The sequence below is a fragment of the Leptopilina boulardi genome, unplaced genomic scaffold (genome assembly GCF_019393585.1).
Source record: "Leptopilina boulardi isolate dan_hultmark-lab unplaced genomic scaffold, ZJU_Lbou_2.1 LbouV2_30, whole genome shotgun sequence".
NCBI classification, from domain to species: domain Eukaryota; kingdom Metazoa; phylum Arthropoda; class Insecta; order Hymenoptera; family Figitidae; genus Leptopilina; species Leptopilina boulardi.
The window spans coordinates 2,555,479-2,575,202 of record NW_026137863.1 but is presented as its reverse complement, the minus strand read 5'-3'; the positions used below and the strand labels follow the sequence as shown (position 1 = coordinate 2,575,202).

The 19,724-nt window shown below is 25.4% G+C and overlaps 1 long non-coding RNA gene across 1 annotated transcript; it reads right to left on the bottom strand.

The window, feature by feature from the left end:
- Positions 1-900: 900 nt before the first annotated feature.
- On the bottom strand, positions 901-19,718 carry LOC127282452 (uncharacterized). Its single transcript, XR_007843204.1, has 9 exons — positions 19,629-19,718; positions 18,901-19,261; positions 18,011-18,075; positions 15,354-15,567; positions 14,853-15,101; positions 12,728-12,904; positions 9,777-9,887; positions 5,400-5,514; positions 901-2,048 (listed from the first exon to the last, which is right to left on the bottom strand). It is a non-coding gene; the product is annotated as an uncharacterized LOC127282452 (long non-coding RNA).
- Positions 19,719-19,724: the final 6 nt, after the last annotated feature.

Sequence of the window (19,724 nt, the reverse complement as noted above, 5' to 3'; positions counted from 1 at the left end):
TTCATGCCTCGATCCCTGCTAAATTTTCTCTGAAAATTTCAAATCTATCCTTTTTCTTTTTTTTTTTTGATAAATTCTTCAAAGTCTATTTTTTCGATTTTAATTATAGAAAATTAAAGATGAAAAAATGAATTTTCGAAAAAGTATAATAGAAATTAAATAAATGCGACATGTGAACATTATTATATTTGAAGAAAAATATTATTACGAATGAGGTTATTTAAATTTAGATTTGAAATTTTAATCTGAAATTAAGTTCGTCTCTTGAATGCACAATGAGAGTTGGGAAAATTATCCGTGACTTATAACCAATCTCTCTGAATCTTTTTTTTTTTTTCTTTTTTTTTTGTCGAAACGACATTTCGATTAAACTTCAGCCAGTGTATTAGGAGCTATCTGCTCTAGATGGCCGGTCCATTCGTCTTGTTTTTGTCACAAAGGTGGACGAGATCAACCCGTTAGGGTATGGAGCATAGAGACCGCATGATTGTTATCGTGATATTGAATGTCACTACCAGAATCATTACTTATGTAACTTATTTCCAAAAACTCGACAAATCAATTTTTAATAATAAAAATTACTTTTTCAAAAATTCTATTTTTCATTCTTTCTTTTTTTTTTAAATTCTAATTTTTGCATATAAAAGATAAATATATAAATTATTTAACCGATTATAAAAATGGAAAAAATGGTGCAATTTTTATATTTACTGCATTTTAAATTAATCAAACAGAATAATTTAAATAATCAAATATATTGGAATTAATAACTAGTTATGAATAATTAATCAAATCAGAATAATTTAATTTTCCATTTTGGAAAAAAACTGATGGTTGAAAATAAAATTTTGTCCAACTTATAGTTTCGTAAATATGCAGTTGGATTAAATTTTATTAATTTTTTATTAAAAATTTCAAAAAAAGAATTGAAAACAAATTTTTTTGCAGCATAGAAAATTTCAAATATTTGTTTTATAATGGGGCTAATATAATGATATTAATTTTCCAGTTGTAAATTTTTTTTTTTCCCTATACACGAGGGATAATCGCAGGTGTATTCTCGATATTGTATATATAAACTAACGAATAAATTAAAGGTCTGTAGACGGCAGATGGTTGATCTTTGGCTAACCAAGCAGCTAAAGCTCTTCTATCTAATTGCATCAAAGCAAGCAGATCATGTATTGTTGGGACAACATCATGTTGTATTTGATTAATCATCAGCTTAACTTACAGGCGTGTACTATATCTAATAGCCAATAAGTAATTTTGCAATCATTTAGTAATCAAACGAATAATTTTTAATATTCATAAAAATTAATCAAAGACATTTAACTTTAATTATTACTATTTATAAAATTATTTTCAAAAATTATAATTTTCGGATCAACAATTTTAATATAATTATCCAAAATTTTTAATCAATAATTTTAATACCTACAATAGTAAAATTTTAATTAATATTTATTATTATTATTTATTTTGTCTTAAGGACATTTCCATGAAAAAGCGGACATTCTGTCCATGCGTCACGAAGCCTAAATTTGTCTGTAACTTTTTTTTTTTGAAATTATTATAAAATAAAATTTTTTTTTGTTCGTTGCAAAAAGATAACAAAATAGAAACGTTTCCAATTTTATAAGAAAATTGAAAAAAGATACAGCCGTTTTAGTCATCGTGACGCACGAACGAAAATTCAATTGTTCTCGTGGAAATGCCCTTAAAATAGATTTTTTTACTTTTCGATTTTTTAATAAATAATTAAAAAAATTTTTTTTAATATTAATTATAAATTTTTTGCTAATTTAATAATTGAAAATTGTCCCAAAATACATGAAAAGCTTTTTTAAGTATAATTTTTTGCCAGTAAATGACTCACCGATCGATGATTCCAACGTTGTTGAAGACTGAAAATGTTGTGGGAAATTTTTCTCTCCATCTTTCTTCAGTTGAGGAAAATTCTCCTTTTTGCAGAAACCAGAAGTATGTTGAATCCTATTTTTGTATTCTTCTTTCTGTCCATTTACGACTGCTTGAATAACTGTGAGCTGAAATAAAAAAAATTTATTCGATTTTTATTAAGACTATATTTAAATTAAAAAATTTTAATTATTTTTCAAGACAATAAATTGAAAATTTGATTATCTTTTTTTTTTTTTTAAAGTAAAAAAGTTTAAGTAAACCACTCTGTTTTTAGAAAGTTTAAAAAAGAAAAATTATTATTTTTATTATAAGCATAAATTTTTCGATTTATGAGAAGAAATCTGTTTGGTTAAAAAAATTTTACTTTTGTTATCAAACTTATGTTCACTGCTTCTGTATTTTACTGAGGTTTACGAAAGTATTTCTAACAGAGTAAACAAAGAGAAATTCCTTCTTGTATGTATATGCAAGGACAGCGTTGAATTTTATCTAACCTTTTGTATATACCTGACTTCTGTGCGTCAGGTATACGGAATAAGTAAACAAATTAGAAAATAAAACTTTACACAGTTCTTATAATGATATTAAATATTAAATATTTAACAGCAAATATTAATTTATTAAATATTAATATATTATATTATTAGAAAATTTTGATTTTTAGTTTCAAAAAAAAAACGTAAAAAAAATCTCACTAAATAAATAACAAGTTTTCTTTTTTAATTTCAAAAATTTTTTTTACAAAAATTTATTTTTCTCTTCCATCATATATAAAACTTTTTTTTTTTTACAAGTTCGTATCCTCGCGCACCTTTAAAATGAAAATTGTTCCCTCATAATCTACTTTTTCATTTCGTCGGTTATATTAAATTGAATACCTCAATTATTCTTGTTACTGATTATGAAAGCGAAAAAAAAAAATTAATCCAGAAAATTATGTTTTCAAATAATTTTTTCTAATTAATAAATTAATTATAAGAGTCAATTAAAATTGCAACTAAAATTTTTTTTGATTTATTTTTTAACCCGTTGCCTCTCGCTGACGCATATATGCGTAAAACTAAAACTGGCCAAAAGTGCTTTTTACACATATATGCGCAACTTAAAAAAAATGATGAAAAACATCTCAATTATTTCTGAAACTGGTTACTCGAAGGTTTTTGGGGTCGCTGATTCCGAATCTGAGGTCGGTTTTTCAAAATTCAAAATGGCGGATCCAATATGGCGGACGACAATTTGAAAATATGATACAATTCGCTTGAAAATGTTTACTCAGGGGTTTTCGGAGTCGCTGATTACGAATCTGATATCAGTTTTTTAAAATTCAAGATGGCGGATCCATTATGGCGGAAAATTTTTCAAAATTGATCGGATTCGACTGAAGCTCGTTACACAGGGGTTTTCGGGGTCGCTGATTCCGAATATGACATCAGATTTTTAAAATTCAAAATGTCGGATCCAATATGGCGGACGACTATCTGAAAATCTAATGCAATTCGCTCGAAACTCGTTACTCGGGGGTTTTCGAGGTCGCTGATTACGAATAAGACATCATACCCATTTTTAAGAGAATTACATTATATTTTCTAATTGTCGTCCGCCATATTGGATCCGCCATTTTGAATTTTAAAAAACTAACATGGGATTCGTAATCAGCAACCCCAAAAACCCCCGAGTACCCATTTTCAAGCGAATTGCATTATATTTTCAAATTGTCGTCCGCCATATTGGATCCGTCATTTTGAATTTTGAAAACCGACCTTAGGTTCGTAATCAGCGATCCTGAAAACCTTAAGATACCAAGTTTCATAAAAATTCATTAAAATTTTTTTCAACACACTTTTGGCCCAAATAGTGGAAATCTCGTCAACAGTCAAGGGGTTAAATAAATAAATAAAAAAATAAAAATCAAACACATCTTTTTTAAGGAGTCAAATGCCAAAATATTTCGAATTGGAAAAATTATATTATATATAGTTTAGGTAAAAGAAAAGTCTAAGGAAAGTCATTGGGAGCAGTGAATCGTGACGTCTTTTTTGCATGGTGAATGTTGGAAGTCGAGACGGGAGAGAGAAAGAGAGAGAGAGAGTTGCGAGGAGCTAAAGTTGGAGAGGCTTGCAAAAGGGTAGATGCAGAAAAAGAAGGTGCGGCGCATGGTTGCAAAGAGGTAGAAAGAAGGGTTGGTTACTCATACCATCGTTCAAAGACGACTATTTGCTTACATTGCAACCTCTTTTTTCGCTTTTCTCTCTGCCAACTTTCCTTTCTCTCCCTCTCTCTCTCTCTCTCTCCTTTTTTTCTTTCTTTCTCTATGTTTTCTCGACTCTCTTTCCCTTGACTGTTGAGCTTCGAGAATGAAACGGAACTCGTGAAATTATTAATCGCATCTGACGTCCTGTTAATTGACTCGGAATTTTATTTTTACAAGCTTTATAATCAAAAGAAAACACTTGTCACTGTAATAAAATTCAATAAAATTTCAAATTGAAAAGAAAATTTTTTTTCACAAAAAATGAAAATTCGCTTAATTAAATGAAAAATTAAGATAAATGTGGATTGCATTACATAAACACAGTGACGAACTTGGCTAATTTATGTTATGTGATTGAATTTTTTTAAATAAATATAGGAAAATACAATAATATATTATTATCAGTTATTTAGTTCAATTGCTCGCATTAATTAAATGTGGTTCAACCTCAGTTAATTATTGACGTCATTGTACGGCATATATGGACATTAATTTCCATTACACACGTTTATAATGAACTGAATTCGCACAATTTCATTATTAATAAACGTGCTGAATCTATGAAATATGATATATCATATATATATATATTTAACTAGGGATTCTTAATATATATATATATATATATTCATAATTAATAATATAAATTAATGAAATTTAAAATATAACAAAAAAAATTTTTATCAATTATTCATTATAAAAAATTAATATCTGTTATAAATTTTTAACTTTTTCAAATGCCTGAAAAAAAATGCTGCGCGTTTTAAAATAGTTTAACTGTGTAAAATATTGTATAGTGGTTTAGCTTGCTTTAATTAATTCATTATATTATATCCTATATACGCGTATGGTACAGTATATACATATATCGTTTTAGTTATCCGATAAGAATATTCCATGTTCCTATCGGATTTCAATAATCTCTATATGTAAATCATTGTCGTCACATTTCATATTTTATACACGACGATTCCTAAATTAGCGCACAATTAAAAAAAAAAAAATATATATATATATATATATATATATATAATTATTGATTAAGTTATAATTTGAAATATGAACTTTAAACTTATAATTTCTCAATTTTAAAACTTTTAATTTTTAAACTTTAAATATTTATAGAAAAAAAACTTTTTTTTTAACAATAAGTGACAAATTATGTTTTAGAACTTTTTTTAGTAAAAAGAAATGTTTTTCTTTTTTAAGTAAAACGAATACAGACCTTGTTTGTTCACGTTGTATGATGAATGCTTGGCATATAGAGCAAAAGATATAAAATAGTCGACATGCACAATGCATTACTTTATTATGGTCCTTTCTTATCTGCAAGTTTGTTTCTGAAAGAAAAAAGAAATTTCTTTTTTAGTATTGAAGATTTTTTTTTCTAATAGATATTGATTATTATTCTATTATAAAAGTGTAATCAAAATTAATCAATGGTAGTACCAAGTTGAAAATTCATTCAATGTATAGTTCATGCGCGTTCTATATATATACGAATGGGATTTATTCTGAAATTCAATGCGAACGCAGCAGCGATGACAGATTGGCATTCACGCGAGTCTACTGGTACTTTGACTGATATCGACAGCTAATTACCATTATGAATGTTGGGTATCGGATCGTTAAGCCATCGTATCAAACATCAAATATGTTTCTAATATTCGAATTATTGAATGAAATATAGTAAAAATATATTTAAATTAAAAAAAAAAAAACCACGTTTGTATAAATCGCAAATTTTTAAAAATATCAAAATTAAAAAAAATTTCAAAATTTTGTAATCAAACTAATTTTTATAAAAAATTTAATTAATTTTACTATAATTTTTATATTCTCCTTCTTTGACAAAAAAATAAATTATAAAAATAATTACAAGATATTGGGAAAATATAATTCGTCATATATAAATGAAAAATATCGACTAATTTATATGAAAATATCGTTAATTATAATTTCAAATATAGATAATCAAGATTCGATTAAATATAAAATATTAAGAAATTAAATAGTTTTCTATTTTCCATTCATTATTAAAAAAAAATTTATATATATAAATGAAAATCAATTATTAATTTTCATAAATTGATCCACAAATAAAACGTAATTTTAAAATTAAAAAAAAAAATTTTTTTTTAATTTTTATATTCAATAAAAAAAAATTGAAATTCTAAAATTAAATCTCTCTCTTTCTCTCATTGAAAAATTTGTTATGAGAAAAGCAAAAGTTTTTCTATATAAAATTCTCTGAACAAACATTTTAAAGGAAAAATATTCATTAGTGGGAAACCGCTGAAAATAGCAATATATATTGCCTTGGTCTTTATAGTCAAGCAAGAACAACAAAGTAATAGCGATATCACATTTAAACTTTCTCCAAAACCGTCTCATTTTCAAATTACTTGGTTGTACGGGGTTCGGGAGAGCACATTTTAATCAAGTGCTTATTGAGTTGAAAACTGGAATATTATTGCGAGAGGCCTGAGCTTCTCGCTTTGCAATCAGGGCTATATATATATATATATAAGAACATTGCGCGCAAGTTTAGCGCGCGGGACCGAGGAGAAAAAAAAGAAGAAAAAAAAAAAAGTATACCGAGATTTTCGCCAAGAGCTGTAACCGAAATCAGCAGCGAGAGTTTTATACCTCGATTTTCAAAACGCTTTTAGCGTTTTCGTTCTCTGACCTACTTTTAAAGGTTTTCTTGTGTGTTTTTTTTCGCATATAAACTGCGCATATCGAAAAAGTTGAATAAAACGCTTATCGATATACTGGAAATGGAAACTAAAAATTGTTTTTAATAAATGCTCAACAATTTCTTTTTTTAGATAAAAAAAAAGAAAATTTCTTTTTTTATACAGCCAATTGAAAATTTTTTTTTTAATGAAAATAAAAGTCAAAAATATTTTTCGGGGCCAAAAGGAAACTTTTTTTTTTTTACTTTTGAGGACTTTTTAAAAGTCAAAAGAGGCTTTTCGGCTGTATACGAAAAGAGGGAAACAGTTATTATTGATGGTGAAAAAGGGTTATTCACCTTCGTTTCTCATTTCCGGATCGTGGGACAAGCACAAATCACGATATAATTGCTAAATGTAGCGTGACGCGCTCGCTGTCGAACGCGAAAGAAAACGGAGCTGTTCGCGAATGTAAAATTGATAAAAGTAAAAATTCTGTATATATATAAATTTTTTTTTTTTATGATTGTATATCCGTAATTACAAGATAACTTCATTTTTTAAAATTTCTTCAATTTTTTTTTTTTTTGAAATTTAATTTTACGTAATTAAAAATTTTTCACTAGTATTTTGTATTTAATATCAAAAATTCGCACACTAAATAAAAAAATAGAGAAATGTTATTTTCACGTTTATATATCCCAGAGCTATTTTTTTATTAACTGTTTTTTACTCAAATAATTACGTGGCTCACAGTACATAAAATTTGTACGAATTATGTTGAATTTTTTTTTTCCTGCTATTTTACAGAATCAGATCCATGCGGGGGTGATAAAGAAGATATAAATTTTTTGTGATAAGAAAAGGAGGAAAAATGGACACAATATGGAAAATCATTTCACATTTGAATGTGGAAAATTTAGAAAATAAATTTATAATTTAATATTAAATTTAGCCCATGTAGATAAAATTAAAAATTATTAATTAAATATTAATTAATTAGTACATTGAGAAAAAAATTTATTTGATTCAAATACATGATTACTTGACTATATTATCAAATAAATATTTACTTGAACCAAATAAATATTATTACTTGAACCATATAAAGATTTACTAGAACTAAATAAATATTTACTTAAACCAAATAAATATTTACTGGAACCAAATAAATATTTACTTGAACCAAATAATTTTTATTTGAATTAAATAAATTGTATTTGAACCAATAATTTCTCTATTTGAAACAAATACGATATAGAGTATAGAGTATAGAGTATTTAAATCAAATAAATTTTTTTTTCAAATTTATATTTCTCAATAATAATTGAGTCAATAATAATAATTGATCAATTAGTTGATAAACTTTTGACAAAAAATTGTCATAAAAAAAAGATAGCTCCTATTGCAATTTTGTATTATAATAAACATTTCTTAAATGTCTTTAACTGAAGCGCATATTATAACCGCGACATGAAAACATTAAGAAAACAAATTTCGTTCTCATTTTTCCAAGGTATATATGGCGTAACCGCGCGCATATATAAAATGGTCCACACACAACTGCTTCCGGGCATTGCCACATAATTTACCCTGTTTCACCATGATACGACTTATATATGGTATTATCTTGAGGAATGATAAATAGCACGATAAATAATGACAATGTGCCTTGGTTTTGGTGTAATTCACGGATAATTCTTGTGACTGTCAGCTCCATGTCTGCGTGCGCGAGGTTTGCACTCAAGAAAAAGGGAACAAAAGCAACTGAGAGTAAAAGAAAAAGAAGAAGAAAAGAGAATATAAGAAAACACGGGTGAGCGCGCAACCAGCATCGACATCGAAAATTCGGAAACTACAATGAATGGAGCTACTACCTGACCTCTTAAAGCACGTGCATTAAATTTACGGAAATGGCGTAACACACACACACAACAATGTCTCTTTCCTTCTATTATCTTCTAATTCTAAAAAGAAGAGACAGTAGATTTTCATTCTCATTTTCCGCGTTTCGCCAAATGTGGCATTATTTAGCTTTAAATCGCCTCTCTCTCTTGCTAGCGTTTGCTAAAGTGAAAATTTCCACTTCCGGTTTGCCACCAGGATACACACATATGCTACAAGACTTCACGTTATTCTACATTTCACACTAACAGTTTTGAACAAAAGTTCAAAATGAAATATTACATATATATATATATATATATATATATATATATATATATATATATAAAGCGAATTGCATTTCTCTCGTATATTTATTTGTCTAACAATATTAAAATTTGACTAATTAATTTTTAAAATAAAGAAAAATTAATTTCCTCTTCGGTTTTTTATGCTAACGTTTTCAGGAATAAATTTACAATTTGAAATTTATCGATAGCATTAAATATAAAAGAGAATTTCTTGCAATTTTCGTGAGAGACAAAACGATCTCTGGTATTAAATAAAATAAAAAAAAAAAAAAGAAAATATCCACTTACGATCACACAATTTTTCCATTTTCGTGAAAATTCAAAAAATCGTACTCTGCAATGACTCTATATATATATATATATATATATATATATATATATATATATATATATATGTGTGTGTGTGTGTGTGTTCGCCATATAGAAACATGTGTATTTTATGTTACATTAAAATCATATGATCATACTTTTCGTTACTAGAATAGATTTGCAAAATCCTCGGCACATAAAATGCAGACTTGCGGATGGTTTTCGACGAGAAAGAGAGAGATAGAATACGTGGTGAATTCATCGGTGTGATTTTAACGATGGAATGAAATTCCCTTGAATTGCGACGTATACTTTCGAATCATTTTCATTTCATATATTTTTTTTTTTTCATAAAAAATATATTATTTTCAAAAATTCTGTAAATGCATCTTGTATACTTTTTAGAGAAATGAAGCTCACCATTTGAATAAAAAGTCGTCTTTATCCATTCTTCATCATATTTTGCTTTTCCTCATTTGTTAAATCTTCAAAATTTCTTTTCCAAAATTGTGAATTTCTTTCCAAAAATTCCTGAAACAAAAATTTATTTTTAATTTTTCTATATTAATATTGTATACAAATATAAAAGATATAATAGTCGGGAAACTTCATTAGTAAATTTTATAAAATTGTAACAATATAATTTTTTTTTTTTTTCAAATAAAAAAATCCAACCTTTCAAATGAATGAGTTGGAATCTGAATGAGATTCAATAAGCATTGACAGGTCGACATCGGTTTGTAATAAACTCGTGTCGCTAGATATATATATATATATATATATATATATATATATCGTTATATAGATATAGCTCCCTACGCTCATTTTGTGGAATATAAAAGTTTTACGAGTCACATGGAGGGGACTGATGAGTTCGGCACACGTATAATGTAGGTTTATCAATCAATAACTATCCGAGTTTCGCGGATGCTTTTCCTATAGAATTTATCTGCCTATAAATCAGAGATCCATGCGAATTTCTACTCGCGGAAGAAATGGCTCAATTAAGAACAATTCGCAAAATCAATTCTGAATGATTTGCCTATATGAGAGAAAAATTCTAAATTTAAAAGTCAGAATTGATTTTAATTTACAAAACATGAATGAAATTTGTCATTAATTGTTAAATAAATATTCTATTCTCTTAATAAATAATAGAATCATTTTTATTTAAATATATTTGTTTATTCAATTTTTTCTAATTATTTCAATTTTAAAAAAATTCTTTCAAATATTTAAAGTAAAAGTAAATTAGTAAAAATCAAATATGAAAAATGTGTTTAAATATTCCCATTTCATAGAATATTTTCATTTCGTTTGCAAATTAAAATTAAAAAAAAAAAAAAAAAAAAAAATATTTGTTTTATGAAGGATCATATCCAACATTATATTATTTGATATTTTCTTAACGAGAAAAAATATTGTGAGCAATTAATTTCTCTTTACATATGGTTTTTACTTTTTTTATATTATATATATATATATATATATATATATATATATATATTCTATTTACATAAACTAAATGATATGGATTTTTTTTTATCAAAAGGATTATATGTGCATTCTTTCTTTTAATCAAAATTTTAGATTTTAAATTACACAAGATAAATTCATGGAAAAAATTTTTTAGTTTTTTTGAGGATTTCAATGTTAGTGTAAAGTACCTTTGATCTTAATACACCGTACTTTAATTTAAATTCAACAGAAAACTTTTAAAAAGTAAAAAATTGTAAAAATGAATTTTATACAAAAAAAAATTTGTAATCATTCTATTCTATTAAAAATTATAAAGAGAATTTTAAAAAAAATATATGAATATTAAAAAAATATATATTATAATTGATATAAAAGAAATTTTAAATATAAAATTCGTTTTGAAATATAAATCAAAATAACTGATGCTTTTCAATACCTTTGTAATTTAAAGCAAAATATGTTTTGTTAACGAGAAATCTAAATACAACAATGGAAACGTTTTATTTGTTCATAAAAATATCAATTTCACTCTTTATATACATTTTATAGGAAGTTTGTTAAAAACCTCATTTTATGCATTTTTAAAATCCCCTGAGGTTTGATGTTACAAAGTGAAATATTAAAAAAAATTTCTCATTGTCATTTAAAAAAAAAAAAACGGTACGTCTAAATAGAATTTACGAATAAATGAGAAAAATCGTTACTATTCAATTTTTTAATAAATCATTAACTATCTCGAATGTAAATGCAAAAAAAAAAAAAAATTTCCCCGCCTAATGCTCTGTATAATATTGACAATTTTTTAAACTCTTTTCTTTTAAAAAATGCTAACGCTGAGATAATCCGTGTCTGAACCAGACGACCATCCATCATTGTAACACAACTGCTGTAAAGAATTTAAATCGATATTTTCAACCTACACATGAAACATTAAATTCTATTTTAAAATTCTAATAAAAATTTTATATTATTAAGTATTTATTACCAATAATATATTTCATATAAAAAATTTCTTTTCTTTTTTTAAAAAACCTGGATTTTTTTTAAAAAAAGCATAATTTTATGTTGTGAGCACAAGTTTATAGCCTTCTGGGTAAATAAATCTATTTATATTAAAAATGTGTCTTCAAAAAAAAAAAAGAAAAAAAATTAAAAAAAAAAATATTTCTACAAGAGAATCTGCTTCGCAAAATGAAAATAATATTAAATTTGAGTAGGTCGCAGCGTGTGTTTCACTTTGGTCGGAAAATATTTTCAAGGAAACTATTTCCTGCGCGTTTGAGACGCAGCAAAAGTGTTGCTAGCTTTTTGCACATTGACATAACCGTTTATTACTTTAATAATTTCCTCAGTGCAAGTAGTGAAATTAAATTAAAATGCTAAATTAAAATACACGTTACGAAAATTAGAAAATCACTAAATATTATTTAACATTATTTAACAGAAATTTAAATGATAATTTCTAATTAATCGAGTATTAAATAATATTTTTGTCAAATGAAAATTCTTTTGTCTAAAAAAATTCTATTGACAATTATTGATAAAAAGAAACAAAAATTCAGACAAATATCCAAGTAAAAAATTTTTCTCTTCTTTTGATTAAATGAATATTCTGATAAGAAATACATGCAAATAAAAACGAGTGCTTTGATCCTCATATGTAAAAGTATGTTAATATTTTCCTATTCTTTATGTTTGTTTAGGAGAGAATAAATCTTTTCCTTTTTTTTTTAACAATAAAAAAAATTCAATTTCAAAGTTTGTGTTAAAATTTAAATTCAGAATCAGTTTGCGTGTAAAATATGAAAAAAAATTTACTCTATTGTAAAATATTCCGCTTAGCTAATAAAAAATATTTTAGAGTTTTTTAATTAATAGAAATTAAAATTTACCCCACATGAAAGGAATCCGTTTCTATATTTTGCATCAAACATTTTCCTTTTTTCCTGTTTTTTTTTTTTAGCAGAATGTCGAGTTTCGTGCAGAAATATAGAGTCCAGAGCGTTAAGTATTCGAAATTGATTAGAAACTTGATCCATCAAAATTGTTAAATTTCTTCATTGACGTTTCTGAAACAAAAATTGATTTTTATATTTTCTGTATTATTGCATATATTTTTTTTTTATAAAAAAAACAATTGGATAAAAATGAATTATAAAATTAAATTTTCTAATTTTCTAAATTACAATTTAATTTTCTAAAAATTTTGTTTAAAAATAGAAAATTATAAAATAATAAATTTGCAAAAATGATAATTTGAATAAAAATATATTAAATATTTTTTAATTTAATTTTCATATAAAAACAAATATTAAGAAAAAGTGTTGATCAATTTTTGTAAAATAAAATGTAATTTTCATGTTTTTCCAATAAAATTCCAACTCTTATTTCAATCAATTAGGAAACTATTGAAACAAAATATATTTGAAAAAAAAACCTTTCTGATTTTTTAAATTTAATATGAAATACTGCGTTTTTTTTATTAGCGCATAAAAAGACAATAAAATTCTAGCCATACAGAGAAACTATTCAATTGACGATCGTTTACGATATGAATATGTAACCGAGCGAAACAAACGTCATTCAGAAACGAGATAGCAATCAACAGAGAGAATAAATCTCAAAGTGACATATATGACAAGATTTCATCATTTATGTATGTCAAATTACAAAAAAAAAAAAAATAATAATAAAATTGATCAAATTCTTTCGATAATTGTTATCATAAAATTTATTTAAAGCTCTTGTAACTATGGAAAGACTATATAGGTAAATTTTCCTTTGAATGTTATCTTGGGATTTTCTCGTCTATATAAGAGGAAAAAAAAATAGAGTGAGTAGAAACTACTTTTCGCGATACGAGCAAGGGTACCACACGTTTTAAGTTGTGAGTTGTATTTTTTTTTCTTTTTCTTTTTGTTAATAACGTCACGCTTCCTTCATTCCTGCCTCGTGCTTTTCTACTTTCCGCCAGCCACATTGCAGTCTCACACTGTTTTCGCTGACCAAAATAAATTACGAGCTCTACTTCTTGCAACAAGACCTCTTGACCTCAGCTGAGAATTTCTATATAGTATAAAAAAAAGGGCCAATCAGGTGGCTTAAAACAAAATATTTCTTTCATCATTCGCCTTCTCGTTTCTTTAATACTATATACATGAATTTTTTCCTTTTATATTTTTTTTTATCCCAATGTTTATATTTTTCCTATATTAAAAAATAAAATCTGTTCTCTATTTTTTTTTAAATTCTCGAATTTATTTAAAAATATAATCTAATTATTTAGAATAAAAATGATTACTTTTAGAAAATCTATTTTTTTTTTTTAAAAAACGTATTCCACTATAATACCATCGTATTTTAGAACAAATTAATAGCTAATTTATGAAATGACCGATATTGTAAGAGCTTTTCGTGCTTGGTAATTTAGTAAACTTTGAACATGTGAGAATTTCGTAGAGCTTTTGTCGAAACGCGGGATACCTTTTGTATAATGGAATGTCGGGATCTTCTAGAGCACATTTTGTGGTCAACATTTCACAATTATACGGTCGGCATAATTAGAATAAAATGAGAAAAGACTGAGGGTCCAAAAGTGGCCCTCTCTTCTTTTCTCGCTCGACTTCCTCGTTGAATTTTTTTTTTTTTTCCTTTTTTTTTACTCGTATTAATGCTTTATTACAGCCTCTCAATGAAAACCACAGCTGTCGGATGCAATTTGTGGCTTTATTCATATATGAATTTGCGCACTGTCCCTTTTCATTCTCTATATGCACTATTTATATGCTTTGAACATTTTTTTTTTGTTCTATCTCATCCAACATTTTTTTTTTTTTTTTTTTTTTTTTTAGTATAAAAGTCCTTTCAAAAGTAAAATTATTTGATTTATTCTCCTCTGTCGTTGTTTTTTTACTTAAAAGTTAATATAAAATAGATGAGTGGAGCTTTCTACTTTGAAATATTTCGCCAATGAAATAAATTTATTTGATGCAAATAAAAAAAAAAAAATATTTTTACTTCAATTTTTCGTTTCTCCTTTTCAAAAAGTTGACTTGCACGAAGAAGACGTCTTTCTGTAAAATGTCGGATAATTTCTTTCGCCCTGTAAGCATCGGAAGCGCATTATATTCCAAAATGAAAGTGACTGTCAAAACCGACTATTGAAAATCGATGCCAGACGACATTGTGCGCTACATTCAATGGCTCCTTGGCACGTCCAATTATCGACTTCCTTGTAACATTTGCATTGAATAATGCATTATGTTCCTGAAAAATCAAAAATTTTTTTTTTTATCTTTCTAAAATTCTCTGACCTACATATTAAAAATAAAAAAAAAAAATTGGAATAATTTACATTTGCATTTGAATATAAAGAAAAGATCATAGTCGTAATTTTTGATTTTATATGAAAAACTTATACGAATCGAGCGAATATTAAAAAAAAATATTCCTCTTACGAGAGTAAAATTATATTTGTAAAGAAAAAAAAATTATTTACTAAGAATTTTCTATACTTACTTATTATTTTAAGATCCGGTGGTTTAATATCAGAGAGAAGAAAAGTTGCGCAGGAAAAGTGGATTTTAAACCAATGTAATTTAGTTACAATTCGAGAATTAGACCAACTTTTCTTGTCGCGAAACCAAGTTTCGTCTATGTTGTACAAAATAGACCCCGCCTCACCAGAAAATTGAAAACAGTAGAGAGTCCCAATTCCGCAAAAGTTCTTTCTCTGAAATATAATGGAAACTGTTTTAGCCAAGAATTTACAATGTCTTTCAAGATATATATTGTTTGTAAACTGATATTCCACGAATTTTCAAATAAAATTAATTAAAAAAATTTGTGAATTTCAATTTAATAATTAATATATATATTAATATTAATATATTATTATTATTATTATTATTATTATTATTATATTATTATATATTATTATTAATATATATATATTTTTGTAAAAAAGAAAAAGAAGATGCAAAAGAAGAAAAAGATTAATACAGAGAGGAAATTTTAAATCAGTGTGTCTACTAAAAATCTGAATTAAAATTCCAGGATTTTTCCAGGACTTTCCAGGACAAATTTCTTATTTTTCCCTGGACATTAAATTAGATGACCTTATAAGGAATAAAAAAAATTTTTAGTTTAACTATTATTTTCAGAAATTATTAAAAAAAATAATTAATTAATTACTTAAGTAAATTTTGATTTTACTTATTTAATGAATTTTTTTTTAAACATGATTGACAAAATTATAAATTTTTGAAAATTTAAAAGGAAAATATAAAAAATTCTCAAGGACAAAAATTAAAATTCCAAGACTTTAAAGGACATTCCAGGACATTTCCAGAACTAGTAGACACCCTGTAAATGAATGATAATAATTAAGTTCTAATATTGACATTTCAATTGATGTGTGCAACATACAGAAGGACTCATTAATAATAATTTGAGCTTGTCATCGAAATTCAATTTCCGTACGTCATACCACTATAGTCCACACACCTGTCAATTAACTATGACTAGTAATTAACGCCCCACGAAACTTTTCCGTTAAAAGTTTCTTTTTCTCAAATTAGTTTTTAACAAAATATATATATATATATAACGTTGCGCGCCTGGTATAGAATATAATTTATAATTTTCCAAATACTTGCATTTTTCATATCAAAAATAATGTTAAAATAAATAAAATAATTAATAATATTTAGAAATTATTTTTTATAATCGTCTTTTGATTAAACAAATTAATCTACTATAAATTAACAATTATTAATAATTAATAAATAAAAAAATAGACTGTAAATTAATTCAATTAATAATACACATTTGAAATTAATTATTGACTTTCAATTAATAATATATGACATTTGTCATTTTCATGAAATTGAAATAATAATTATATTCAATTTTGATTCTCTAATTAATTAGATATTCAAAAATTAATAAGGTATTTAATTGCAAAATTTTTAATTCGATTTGAAATAATTAAATAATAATATATAAATATCAAATTTCGTATTCGTTAACAATTACATTAAATTTACCTGTTCATTAAATTTAGATTCATAAATCCCTGCGGTCAGATTAAGGATTCTATTTTCAATTAAAATGACTGATACATTCATATAACAAGATTACAAGTTGATTGAATGCGAAAACGATAATTAGAACTATATATTTATAAAATATATAAACACAAAAATCGATTCTTAGTAATTATCATACATAAAAGGTTGCTTTATAAATAAATATGTCAATTTTTGATATAAATGTACTTTATGTTTCATGGGAAATTTAATTTTATATTGATATAGGAAATTTGATAAACATTTTAGTCAAAATGTATATATAGTATATATATGAAACGAATGAAAATATCTGTATGATTTGATTGACGATACGTAAATTGGGTTGCCATTCACCAGGATTATTATTCCCTTCTGAATAATCAATATATATATAAAATAAAATAGTAATTGTTGAAAATATTTCAAATTTTTCATATAATAAAGAAAATTAATGATAATAGTTTTTTTTCTATTTACTAATTAATGAAAAAAAAAATCTATTTTCCTAATGTATTCGAAATTTCATTAATATTTAATATATATATGTATATAGTTTTAAAGTTTAAAACATTTTCCGGTTCAAATAATTCAATTGAAATTGTATAGAAAATCCCAGGACTATCAGGAAAAGTAATGGAAATTCTTAATGGGTGTCTAGGGACCGAGGGACGAACTATAAGTGCTTAGGGACTACTCCAGAGAGTAGGAAAGGAAACTCGGCTTCTATTCTCTATAATTAGTTTTCATAAATTACAACCGAAATATATTTAATGATATATGTAACTCCAAAAGATGTTCATATATGTCATATACTTGTATAACTTATTGAAGATTTAATTAATTAGAATATCCAATTTAATTTAAAACAAAAAATATATAACGTACAATTAAAAAAAAATATATACAACGTACAATTAAAAAAAATATATATTAAATTTAATTAGCAAAATAATATATTATTAATTTAACATTATTTTTAACCACAAATAATGTATTTTAAATAAGAATAAATAGTTCTTTAAAAAATCGTTAGAAATTGATAATAATTTGTTAGTAATCAATGCAATAAATTTTCTTTTGATAAATATAATTAAATCTCATTACCTTCTTTGCGTCCTGTAATTAACACATTTCATCATCACGTCAGTGTTTCCAAATTTGAATTTCCACTGTAAAAATAAAAAAAAAAAAAAAAGATTGATTAAAATTGGAATTGAAACTGTGACAGATTATTTAACCTGTCATTTTTACAACATGATTTGGAACTATAAATCTTATTAAAATTGATTATTCTTTGAAAAATATTTCACGCACACTGACAAACGTAAAGAAACTTTAATTAACTCAATAACTTATTTATCATTATTATATTAAAACACTAATAATATTGAAAGAAATTTCACATCAACTTTTGTCGATAATCGAAACACATTTTTTAATCATTTATTTGACATCCCAACATTACTATAGGCTTGACCAAAGAAACCAAAAAAGAAGAAAAATATACTCAAAATATAAAACAAAATATTCAAAAAAGGAAATATAAAATTATAGAAAGCACTGCAATTGTAATGGAAATCTATGATTAGAAAGGTTATGTTAACAAAAATACCTGTATGCGCGCGCATACAGGTACACAAAATTTGCACCTCTGCATCACAGGTAGGTATTTCTTTTATCGACACATACATATATGAATATGTATAAAAATCAGTGTATGTATTAGTATATGTATCTATATACACGTCTATAGAAGAAATATATGTACTAAATTATCACTTGATATGTACGATGACGTCATATTATCCGGCAGGTGGTAATTATAAAGTAGTAGTAGTATTTCATATAGTAATAATATTAGAAAAGAAATTCCTAATTTAAAAAACTATATAAAAATTATTTATAATATATTTTTAATAATCACAATTAATTATATTAATTGCATTATTCTCATACTTCTTGATTTACAATGACAATTTATTCATATTTAGTACCTGTATTGCCAAACTTGGTGCTTAGCAGGTCTTCTTTTTTCATTTGTCCTTGAATTCTCCTCTTCTATTGCAAAAAAGTGGGGGAAAGTCGATGCTTGCTAAATTAAAAATTTTCAAAAAAAAATTTCTTCAAGCGACATAGATTTTACCTCAATGACCTCCAGGATGGAACTGAGTGTGCGCGCCAGAAAAGTTAGTTTTTATACTTCGAGCTTTTGCCTGCTGTGCGCTGATTGGCGGGGCCACTTCCAGTGAGACGCTCATTGGTCGGCGCTCTAGCTGCCAACGTCTATAAATATATGTCGTTTTCTCCCACTACTTCAGTAAGCAGTTGACTCTTCCAGACGTATGACCTGCGCAGCTTGAAAAAAAATTTTTTTTAGCAACAAAGTAAACGAGTGAATGATGCTTATGGTGAATAATTCAACCAAGGGGAAATATTGATAAACAATAAAAGACAATTATATTATAAATAGAAGTATATGCTGCTACAAATATTGATGAAATAGGTATATACAAATTTATAATATATTAAAAAACAAAATTAGGAAATACAAGTAAAATCAGATGCCCCCTCCGTAATTACTAAACGTAAAATTCAATATTATTCATAAATCTAATATCAAAATTTTGCATATTTTACTGTATAGAGAAGAATCGTCTAAATTTAGAAGCACACGTCAGTTGACTTTCATCTTCCTATTACGGCTTATTTCTTTTGTGTATACCTCTTTTATCTCTATTTTCCATGAAAGTTGACTTGAATTTTGTTTCAAAGTTGAAAAAAAATCACAGCAGCAGCAGGTTCTCTATTGTTCGTGGGA